Consider the following 12,345-nt stretch of genomic DNA (forward strand, 5'->3'; position numbering starts at 1 on the left):
TCTCTTGACCCTTGAAAACTTCCTCCACACCAAACTCGAAACAACTCGTTAGAGGGTTAGTGGACAATAAAAATTCACATGTTCAGAGGTGACACAATCATTCTTAACACTTCTGGACATTGCATAAAGCTACTGGACATCAATGGATCAAAGAAATTCATCCAACATAGCAAAAGAGGCAATGCGAAATAAAAGGCAGAATCTGTCAAAACAGAACAGTCCGTAAAGATGGATTTTATTAGGCCACCAGACTTGCTCAAACGAAAATGCTCAAATTGAATGAAAGTTGCGTACATATCTGAGGATCATGCTCGTAAATTGGCATAATTTTCTGAGCTTCCTGCAGAGCAGTGGGCTCAGATTCGTGACAGCAAAGAAATCTGGAACTGCGCAGTAATCCAAATCTAGTACTTACTTTTCTATCAACGGCTTAACTTGGCACAACAAAACTCAAAACTAAGATAAGGAGAGGTTGCTACAGTAGTAAACAACTTCCAAGACACAAATATAAAACAAAGTACTGTAGCAAAATAACACATGGGTTATCTCCCAAGAAGTTCTTTCTTTTTAGCCATTAAGATGGGCTCAGCAGTCTTAATGATGCACTCGCAAGAAATAGTATTTGAAGCAAAAGAGAGCATCAAGAGGCAAATTAAAAACACATTTAAGTCTAACATGCTTCCTATGCATAGGAATCTTGTAAATAAACAAGTTCATGAAGAGCAAAGTAACAAGCATAGGAAGATAAAACAAGTATAGCTTCAAAAATTTCAGCACATAGAGAGGTGTTTTAGTAACATGAAAATTTCTACAACCATATTTTCCTCTCTCATAATAATATCCAGTGGTATCATGAGCAAACTCAACAATATAACTATCAAATGAAACATTCTTATCATGAGTCTCATGCATAAAATAATTACTCTCCACATAAGCATAATCAATTTTATTAGTTGTAGTGGGAGCAAATTCAACAAAGTAGCTATCATTATTATTCTCATCATCAAATATAGGAGGCATATTGTAATCATAATCAAATTCACTCTCCATAGTAGGTGGCACCAAAAGACCACTATCATTATAATCATCATAAATAGGAGGCAAAGTATCATCAAAGAAAATTTTCTCCTCAATGCTTGGGGGACTAAAAATATCATGAAAACCAGCTTCCCCAAGCTTAGAACTTTCTATATCATTATCAACAATGGTGTTCAAAGCGTTCATACTAATATTACTACCGAGCATGCAAATAAGATTTCATAGGTTTTTTAATTTTCGCATCAAACAATCCAAGTTTTAAATCAGGAAATAGAACAAGAAGCTCACTCTTATACATTATGCCAAACTAGTGTAAACAAGAAACAAAAAGATGCAATTGCAGGATCTAAAGGAAATAGCTTTGAGCACACACACAACGGCGCTGGAAAAATACTTTACCTGAGACCGTAGTATGAGTGCCTTTTTACCTTTCCTCCCCGGCAACGGCGCCAGAAAAGTGCCGGTTGCCGGGGTTGCCGGTGTGTGTGTGCCGTTTACCTTTCCTCCCCGGCAACGGCGCCAGAAAAGTGCTTGATGTCTACGTTCCCCCTCCTTTCCTGTAGACAGTGTTGGGCCTCCAAGTGCAGAGGTTTGTAGAACAGCAGCAAGTTTCCCTTAAGTGGATACCCAAGGTTTATCGAACTCGGGGAGGAAGAGGTCAAAGATATCCCTCTCATGCAACCCTGCAACCACAAAGCAAGAAGTCTCTTGTGTCCCCAACACACCTAATAGGTGCACTAGTTCGGCGAAGAGATAGTGAAATACGAGGTGGTATGAATAAGTATGAGCAGTAGCAACGGTGCCGGAAAAGTGCTTGGCGTGTAGTTGATGGTGGTGGTATTGCAGCAGAATGAGTAACGCAGTAAAACAATGAAACAAGCGAGTAGTAACTCAGCAGTAGTAACGCAGTAGTAGTAAACAAGCGAGTAGTAACTCAGCAGATATTTAGGAACAAGGCCTAGGGATTACACTTTCACTAGTGGACACTCTCAACATTGATCACATAACAGAATAGATAAATGCATACTCTACACTTTTGTTGGATGATGAACACATTGCGTAGGATTACACGAACCCTCAATGCCGGAGTTAACAAGCTCCACAATAATGCTCATGTTTAAGTAACCTTTAGTGTAAGATAGATCAACGCTACTAAACCAAGTACTAGCATAGCATGCACACTGTCACCTTCATGCATATGTAGGAGGAATAGATCACATCAATATTATCATAGCAATAGTTAACTCCATAATCTACAAGAGATCATGATCATAGCATAAACCAAGTACTAGCACGGTGCACGCACCTGTCACCTTTACACACATGCGAGGAGGAATAAACTACTTTAATAACACATCACTAGAGTAGCACATAGATAGTAGTGATACAAACATGCTGCAATCATAAAGAGATATAAATAAGCACCTCACTATGCCATTCAATGAGTAAGTATTCCGTGAAATCTAGCCTAAGAGACCCACACGGTGCACACACTCGTCACCTTTACACACGTGGGACGAGGAGTCTCCGGAGATCACATAAGTAAAACCCACTTGACTAGCATAATGACATCTAGATTACAAGCATCATCATATGAATCTCAATCATGTAAGGCAGCTCATGAGATTATTGTATTGAAGCACATAGGAGAGAGATGAACCACATAGCTACCGGTACAGCCCCGAGCCTCGATGGAGAACTACTCCCTCCTCATGGGAGCAGCGAGCGGTGATGAAGATGGCGGTGGAGATGGCAGCGGTGTCGATGGAGAAGCCTTCCGGGGCACTTCCCCGCTCCGGCAGGGTGCCGGAACAGAGATCCTGTCCCCCGGATCTTGGCTTCGCGATGGCGGCGGCTCCGGCAGGTTTCGTGGGTTTCGTCAATTGGTATCGGGTTTTCCGATCCGGGGGCTTCTTATAGGCGGAGAGGCGGCGCAGAGGGGCTGACGGGGGGCCACACCATAGGGCGGCGCGGCCCCCTCTCGGCCGCGCCAGCCTAGGGTTTGGTGGCCCCGTGGCCCCCTCTCGGTCCTTCCCGGGTGTTCTGGATGCTTCCGATGAAAATAGGAACTTTGGCGTTGATTTCGTCCGATTCCGAGAATATTTCGTTACTAGGATTTCTGAAACCAAAAACAGCGAGAAAACAGGAACTGGCACTTCGGCATCTTGTTAATAGGTTAGTTCCAGAAAATGCACGAATATGACATAAAGTGTGCATATAACATGTAGATAACATCAATAATGTGGCATGGAACACAAGAAATTATCGATACGTTGGAGACGTATCACCGCCCTTACACCTAAGATAGGTGTAAGGGCGGCTAGACGTCTAAGGGTTGCACGACGACAGCATATGATACGATGAACAATGCTAACCCTAACACATCTATGATAACTACGTTGCTCGCCATCAACAAGGCTTCAGCACGAGCAACGCATGAACAACGAATAAACGTGTACTTCCTAGATCGCAAGATGCGATCTAGGCAGCATGATGCTTACCCGGAAGAAACCCTCGAGACAAGGGAGTTGGCGATGCGCCTAGATTGGTTTGTGGTGAACGTGATTGTTGTCTATTTCATAAACCCTAGATACATATTTATAGTCCGTAGACTTTCTAACGTGGGAATAATCCCAACCGTGCACGAGCCAAACTCTATCTAACCGACACGTATCCTACTATGTTACAGATACACGGGCAAACTAGCCCAAACTTTGTATACAAGGCCGATTCATGTATTTCTTCTATGTATATCCTTCAAGCCCATCTCCAATCGCGGCCCACCTCTGATCTGGTCAAATTCTGGTGATAACAGGTTGCCGAACGGATTGAGTTCATCGGTGCTCATACCCAGCCTGATGTTCCTTGCGTCACCCCCGAACCTAAGGATGGCGACGTACAATGCTTCCCACTAGCCAGCGTCTGAAGGGTGTGTCAGGATATAGCTCATCTCCATATCTTCTTCAGGCTGCTCCCTTTCCGCGTACCATTGCATGAGCTTTGCTTCCTTAGGGTCCACGAAATACCGCTGTAGACGGGGAGTGATAGGAAAGTACAATACCACTTTTCGAGGTACCTTCTTGTTCCAAGCCTTGTACCGTCCATGGCCGCACACCGGACATGTGGTTCTGTCCTTGTACTCGCCCCGATAAATTACGCAATCATTGATGCAGGCGTGGTATTTTCGTGCGGTAGTGTTATCACCAGAATTTGACCGGATCAGAGGTGGGCCGCGATTGAGATGGGCTTGGAGAATATACATAGAAGAAATACATGAATCGGCCTTATATGCAAAGTTTGGGCTAGTTTGCCCGTGTATCTGTAAATATAGTAGGATACGTGTCGGTAAGATAGAATTTGGCTCGTGCACGGTTGGGGTTATTCCCACGTTAGAAAGTCTACGGACTATAAATATGTATCTAGGGTTTCTGAAATAAACAACAATCACGTTCACCACAAACCAATCTAGGCGCATCGCCAACTCCCTTGTCTCGAGGGTTTTCTTCCGGGTAAGCATCATGCTGCCTAGATCGCATCTTGCGATCTAGGCAAGTACACGTTTATTCGTTGTTCATGCGTTGCTCGTGCTCGAAGCCTTGTTGATGGCGAGCAACGTAGTTATCATAGATGTGTTAGGGTTAGCATTGCTTCGTCGTATCATATGCTTTCGTCCGTGCAACCCTTAGACGTCTAGCCGCCCTTACACCTATCTTAGGTGTAAGGGCGGCACCCCGCTTGATCATTATTTAGTAGATCCGATCCGTTATGATTGCTCCTTGTTCTTCAAGGATTAGTTTAATATCTGCATAGTTAGGCCTTACAAACGGGTTGAGGATCCAGTGGCACGTAGGGTGTAGTTTGCTAGCCCTAGACAAGATGTTCCGGGGATCAACTTCATGTTGGTTTTTAGGCCTTGTCTAGGGTCGGTTTATGATCACCGTACGTGGCCGCCAGGCTCAATCACGCGTAGGATGTTCCGATTATGTGGTGAAAACCCTAAATCGTAGTAGGTCGTATTAGCTTTATTTTGATCAAGCAGGACCACCATATGATCGTACACCTCGTACGAATCATGGGTGAATCGGCTCCTTGAGCCGATTCACGAGACAACTCGAGAGCCGATCGAGGCTCGTATTTAATGTTTACGTGTATGCCATGCAGGAAACTAAGCGAGGCAAATCCATCACCTTCCTGACCAGGTATAGGTCAGGTGGCACCAGCATCGGACGTGCGTGCCGAGTCTTTGCGGGCCGTCGCTCGAGGGACCAGGGCCAGCCGCAGTCCTGGGAGCCTCCCGGCTCTACTGTGTTGCCCGTCGCTGCTCGCCGGTGGGTTTCTGACCGCAATACATTCTGGCACGCCCGGTGGGACCGTCTTCGACATCAACCGCATCGCCATCTACATCTGAGATGGCGGAGGGCACTCCAGTCACGTACGAGGATCTGACCGAGGAGCTCAAGAAGAAGTATGACGAGGTCAAAGCTGTCCTCGAAGCCGACCTCATCGGCTCTTTCCAGAGAACCCGCTCACACGGCATCAGGTGGAAAGGGTTCTCACCTGAAGGCGCGCTCGATGGAGTGGACCTGTCCGCCCCGTCGAAGAACGCACCGGGTCTCGCGTCGAGAGATTAATTTCATGGTAGCTCATTCGCTGCACCGCCACTCGAGAGCCTCGGTGAACACTTTGGAGCGTGTCGCTCTTCGGGTGATCCAGGAAATCATGAGGCATCAGTACTCTCCGTCAGGACCAGCTCTAGGGACTCACCAAGGAGAGATGCCACTCCAGTCCCGTCCACCGCTGCCATTCGCGTTGGCAGCACCAGAAGTGCCGAGTTCACCGGCATACGTCGTCTACAAGATCGGTGGTGACCCTAGTGATTACCAGTTCTTGCATGAGGCGCCTAAGGAGATCCCTCACGGATACACGTGCACATACGTGCCGATGCACGCAGATCGGGCACTCACAAACCGGACCGCAACGAGCAGGGACTTCTGGAACAGCAGGAGGAACTTCGGGAACAGATCTTGAGAAGCAGACGTGGCTAGCTAAGTATGCCACCCGGATAAACCTCCAGAGCCCAACTCCTGCAGTTGGCTCAGAGCTTGAGAAGCAAGCGTGGTTGGCTAAGTATGCCACTCCGGCAAATCTTCAGAGTTCGACTCCTGTAGCCAGCACCGCGGATCAGATCAGTACAATCTTGAGAGACCAGTTCGGCATGGTGCCGAAAAGGAGGGCAATCGGCTATTCCAAGCCGTACCCCAACGAGTACGAGTTGATCCCACTACCACCCAAATATCGGCTCCCTGAATTCTCCAAGTTTAGTGGATCAGATGGTTCCAGCTCAATCGAGCACGTGAGCCGATATTTGGCACAGCTGGGCACGATCTCAGCATCAGATGAGCTGCGTGTGAGGTTCTTCGCACAGTCCCTCACAGGATCGGCTTTCGGGTGGTACACATCGCTGCCACCAGACTCTATCCGGACTTGGAAGGAGTTGGAGGAGCAGTTCCACATGCAGTATCACTCAGAGGCTTCCGAGACTGGCATTGCCGATCTAGCACAAGTACGACAGAAGCGCGGAGAAACAGTGTCAGAATACATCCAGCGTTTCAGAACCGTTAGGAACCGATGCTATTCGGCTCGTGTGACTCGAAAAAGAAGCGATCGAGTTGGCGGTGGTGGGTCTCGCATCACCGATCAAGGATGTGGCCTCCCAAGCGAGACTACCCTTCGCCGGCGCACATGGTGCGTAGGCTGTCATTATATGAACAGCGCCACCCGGATGTATACCAGGATAAATTCAAGCGTGCGGTGGTCCCGGTTGAGGCGGACGAAGATGAAGGCTCGCGGGAGATCAAGAGGTAGCAGTGGCTGAATGGACTCGGGGGGCAAGCCCCGTGTCCTGCAAGTGGGTTAAGCCACAAGGTCCTCCAAGAGGGTTTGACTTCGACGTCACCAAGGCTGAGCAAATTTTCGACCTCTTACTTAAGGAGAAGCAGCTAAAGGTACCCGAAGGCCACAAGATCCCCACGGCGCGAGGAGCTGAACGGAAAGCCATACCGCAAGTGGCATAACACGTTCACCCATGCCACCAACGACTGCAGGGTGTGGCGGCAGCAGGTCCAAATGGCGATAGAACAAGGGCGTCTAATTTTCAGCCAGTAAGCCATGAAGGTCGACACACACCCCTTCCCCGCCGTTAACATGGTGGAGTGCACTTACCCTGGAGGGTGCCAGCCAGGATTCTCGTTCGACATCAACATGGTGGGACCTGGGCACCACTCTGGTAAGGACAGAGACGAGGGCAGCTGCCCTCATGACAACGACAAAGAGGAAGCCGTTCCACGCGATCGGCTCCGGCACGATGCCAAGCGCTACATCACAGAGGGAGAAGTGAGGAATGTGCGATATCAGCGACCTCTCTCTGATCACCTCCTCAACAAATATGTGAGTCAATACGACCAGCGCCGACGATACAACAACGAGGACGAAAGAGATCGTCTGGCTAGGAACGCCAGGAGACATCGTCGGCATGATCGCGACGAGGAGAGATATGAGCGCCACGGCAAGGAAAATTCGGGAGAGCAAGACGACGTGGATAGGCACTGGGACTGTCCCTTCTTCAGACACTGCTGGGATTCAGGAATGAGCCGATTGCCTACAATCGGCAACGCCCGAGAATGTAGACAGAAGAAGAAGGATGCAGCTAACGTGTCCGTGTTCAAACGTCTAGGGCCTCTCCCGCCTCGGAACAAGCACGCTGAGTCCTCTCGGGTAGAAGATCTCGAGGAACTAGAGGACGATGATGAAGAAGAAGAAGAAGATAAGTACCACCGGCCAAGGTGGTGCCCTGATGGACTCAGCCGTTCCCAAAAGCGTAGGGTTCAGCGACTGTGTGGTTTGGAGGAAGCCGAAAGGTTATACCTGCACACGTTACGGAAGGCACGGCCTGATCTGGCCGCGAAAATTCAGCGAACCCTGGACGAAGAAGGTCGGCCACAAAGGAAAGAGTGGCGCCCCAGACAAAAGAAAGCCGATGATGAGACATCGGTTGGCACAAACATGGTGTTCATCCTTCCGACGGAGTTTAGTGCTCCAGGATTAGACGAAGCACCTGTGGCACAACTTGATCGCGGCCCACGGCCGGTTATCTTTGAGAAGCCACGAGAAAGAAGCTACGGACATCCGAAGGCCCTGTACTTGCGAGGCTATATCAATGGGCAGCCTCGTCAACAAGATGCTGGTGGACACCGGAGCGGCAGATCAACATTATGCCATACTCCATGCTACGTCGGTTGGGACGCTCTAGCTCGGATCCGATCAAGGCCAACGTGACACCGAGCGATTTCAACGGCCAAGCATCCGACGCACAAGGTGTTCTGAACGTGGATCCGACCGTAGGAAGGAAAACCATCCCTACGACATTCTTTATTGTCGATAGCAAGAGCACCTATGATGTCCTGCTAGGGAGAGATTGGATCCACGCCAACTGTTGCATTCCATCCACGATGCACCAATGCTTAATACAGTGGGATGGAGATGAAGTAGAGGTCGTCCACGCAGATGACTCAGCCGAGATTTCAACGGCTGGCATGAACGTTTGGGAGACGACAGGCCAAGAGCCACTCTCAGGCATCAATTTGGACGATTGCGAGCGCATCGACGTCACGAAGGACGGGGTTAGGCTGGTCTTATCCACCGGCCTGACCGTATAGCAAGAACAAATCTATGGATGAACGTGGCGAGGCTGATCCTTGTGATCGGCCCCAAAGATCTATGGACGAACATTGCAAAACCTTCATTGAGCGATTCAATCAACATGGAGGCCGATTCCAGCAATCGGCCAAAATTATCCTCACCATACGTTCTGCCTGTGTTCAACGTCGATCTAATGGGCAGCGGTTATACATCGGCTGATGAGCTGGAAGAAGTCAACACTGGTCCTAACGGAGCCGACGTTCAAATACAGTGCCTTGGCTAACCACAGAGCCGATATCCGCAGTTACCTGGCAGATTCGGCTCGGGGGGCACCCAATCAGATGAACATGTGCGATACATGTGCAGTGAAATATTGGGGGCCGATAAAAAATCGGCCAGTAAAAAAAATTTATCATGATATACAGCCGATGCACGGACATCGACTTTAGAACTAAGGAACAAAGCCGATGCACAGCCATCGACTCTAGTACAAATTACACAGGATCTACCAGCTGCGTGTTCAAGGCGCAGATTTCGACCAAGTCGTTCTTCAGCTCAGCTTCGAGGCCTTCTGCCTCCTCGAGGGGATGAACAATGAGAGCCTCCTCAGTTTCAATGAGCTGTTTTGTTGGCCGAACCTTCTCTTTGAGGACCTCAAACCCTTTGCGCAAAGTCGCTAGTTCAGCAGTGCCGTCAGAAGTGTCAATTGTGGCGTACAAGACATCCTTTTGCTCATCAAGCCGTTGGCATTTTGTCTGCAATATCGGCTTTCAACGGTGGAAGAGGCGATCGGCTTTGGTGTTTCTGCTGTCGGTTTGGCCAAGTCGAGACGAGGAGAGGATGGAGCTGCCCTGCCCTTTTTGGTGGAGTTTGGGAAACGGCAGGTTCAGGAGCTGACCCTTTTCTTGAAAGCCGACGGTGGCAAGTCTGGCTGGCTCTGCATGGTGGCTGTATCAGGATTGCCTGAGTTCGAGGCCCTTCGACTGAACTGTGTGTCCTCACCGCCGTGCTCGCCTTGACTGTGGCTCGGGGGGCAGCTGACCTGGTAGATACTCTGTTTTTAGAAGCCGATTGGGGTGTCATCGGCTGGCCCTGCATCGTAACCTTCTTCAAAGATGGTGGGTTCTTGCAGAAGAGGACCACCGGAGCTGTTGGGAGGAATCTGAAAGGGAGCCGTCATCATCTACAGGGTCTGGACCGTCCTGTTGCTGCAAGAAGATGAAGGAGACTGGATTTTCAAAACAGCCGATGAAACAGCCATCGGCTATAGAATTGCAGAGTATTATGGTCAGATATCAAATTACAGTCTGAATTTGAGGAGTGCTTGGATGACTGTCTAAATTGGTATTTGAGTCTGGCTTCATGGGCGTTTGAGGCGAAAAGTCCGATACGTTGCTATCGGTCTTGGTGCGGCAAATGGAAGACTTGAAATTGGATAAATGGAGAGTCAAAGTGGAAGAACAATTCCTATTGATTCAAAGGAACGGCTTTACAAGAAAGAGCCGATGGCTCTCAAAAGGATCATCCGATGCCTAATGCACTGCTACTACTAGTTCTATACTAATTGGCCCCTGCTCTAGGGGCCGTCGCTGTCCTCATCGTCGCCATTGTAGCCGCCGCCGGTGCTGCTGCTGGCGAGCTCCTCGTCGCTACTGCCGTAGCCCTCGACGGGGGCTTCTTCCCGTCATCATCGTCCTCGTCGTCATCTGACCAGGCCCAGCCGCGAAAGCGCTTCGCCGGCGGCTCGTCAGAGGAAGTGTCGCCTTCCTCTTCCTCCTCGTCGGAGGAGGTGTCGTCCTCTTCATCCTCCTCTTCTTCCTCTTCGCCGGAGGAAGCGAAGTTACCCCAAGAGAGGAGGTCGTCCTCACTCTCCGCCACCAGTTCTCCATCAATCAGGAACCGGAGGTCGTCCTCTCCATCGGTCAGGGGCAAATCCCCATCTGACCCGACGAGGGCCTCGGGTGGGCCGTCGGGCACGAAGTCAAAGTCCCACTCCGGCTCTTCCCATTGGTTGTGCTCTGGCATCGGCTCGCTTGAGGAAGAGGATAGGAAGGAGATAGCCGATGCAGCAGAGGAGGAGGATGAGTCCATGGTGGGGGAGGGTTTTTCGGTGTCTGATACTAAGGGAGAGGATGAAGAAGCAAATTACTCGATGCGGTTAAATAAAAGGGGTATAGTAGAGATGTAATGCCACGACGGTTCTCGAGGACATGGTGCCGAATCTATCAATTCACGCAGAGAAGCCGAGGAGGCGAGGCGACATGATGAAAGATTCTGCCACGGTTCTGCTCTGCCACGACATGACCCGACGAAGAAAAAGCAGAGTGATTTTGGAATTGTCATTTCCAAAACCAGGGGGCATGTGTTATCACCAGAATTTGACCGGATCAGAGGTGGGCCGCGATTGAGATGGGCTTGGAGAATATACATAGAAGAAATACATGAATCGGCCTTATATGCAAAGTTTGGGCTAGTTTGCCCGTGTATCTGTAAATATAGTAGGATACGTGTCGGTTAGATAGAATTTGGCTCGTGCACGGTTGGGGTTATTCCCACGTTAGAAAGTCTACGGACTATAAATATGTATCTAGGGTTTCTGAAATAAACAACAATCACGTTCACCACAAACCAATCTAGGCGCATCGCCAACTCCCTTGTCTCGAGGGTTTTCTTCCGGGTAAGCATCATGCTGCCTAGATCGCATCTTGCGATCTAGGCAGTACACGTTTTATTCGTTGTTCATGCGTTGCTCGTGCTGAAGCCTTGTTGATGGCGAGCAACGTAGTTATCATAGATGTGTTAGGGTTAGCATTGCTTCGTCGTATCATATGCTTTCGTCCGTGCAACCCTTAGACGTCTAGCCGCCCTTACACCTATCTTAGGTGTAAGGGCGGCACCCCGCTTGATCATTATTTAGTAGATCCGATCCGTTATGATTGCTCCTTGTTCTTCAAGGATTAGTTTAATATCTGCATAGTTAGGCCTTACAAACGGGTTGAAGGATCCAGTGGCACGTAGGGTGTAGTTTGCTAGCCCTAGACAAGATGTTCCGGGGATCTACTTCATGTTGGTTTTTAGGCATTGTCTAGGGTCGGTTTATGATCACCGTGTGTGGCCGCCAGGCTCAATCACGCGTAGGATGTTCCGATTATGTGGTGAAAACCCTAAATCGTAGTAGGTCGTATTAGCTTTATTTTGATCAAGCAGGACCACCATATGATCGTACACCTCGTACGAATCATGGGTGAATCGGCTCCTTGAGCCGATTCACAAGACAACCTGAGAGCCGATCGAGGCTCGTATTTAATGTTTACGTGTATGCCATGCAGGAAACTAAGCGAGGCAAATCCATCACCTTCCTGACCAGGTATAGGTCAGGTGGCACGCCCTTGCACCAGCATCGGACGTGCGTGCCGAGTCTTTGCGGGCCGTCGCTCGAGGGACCAGGGCCAGCCGTAGTCCTGGGAGCCTCCCGGCTCTACTGTGTTGCCCGTCGCTACTCGCCGGTGGGTTTCTGACCGCAACAGGTAGGTTAAGAGGGCACACGGCTTTCTTGGCCTCCTCGATACTACTTGGAAATATGTTCCCCTCTGGGAGACGATCGTGCCG

The sequence above is a fragment of the Lolium rigidum genome, chromosome 1 (assembly GCF_022539505.1).
Source record: "Lolium rigidum isolate FL_2022 chromosome 1, APGP_CSIRO_Lrig_0.1, whole genome shotgun sequence".
NCBI lineage: Eukaryota > Viridiplantae > Streptophyta > Magnoliopsida > Poales > Poaceae > Lolium > Lolium rigidum.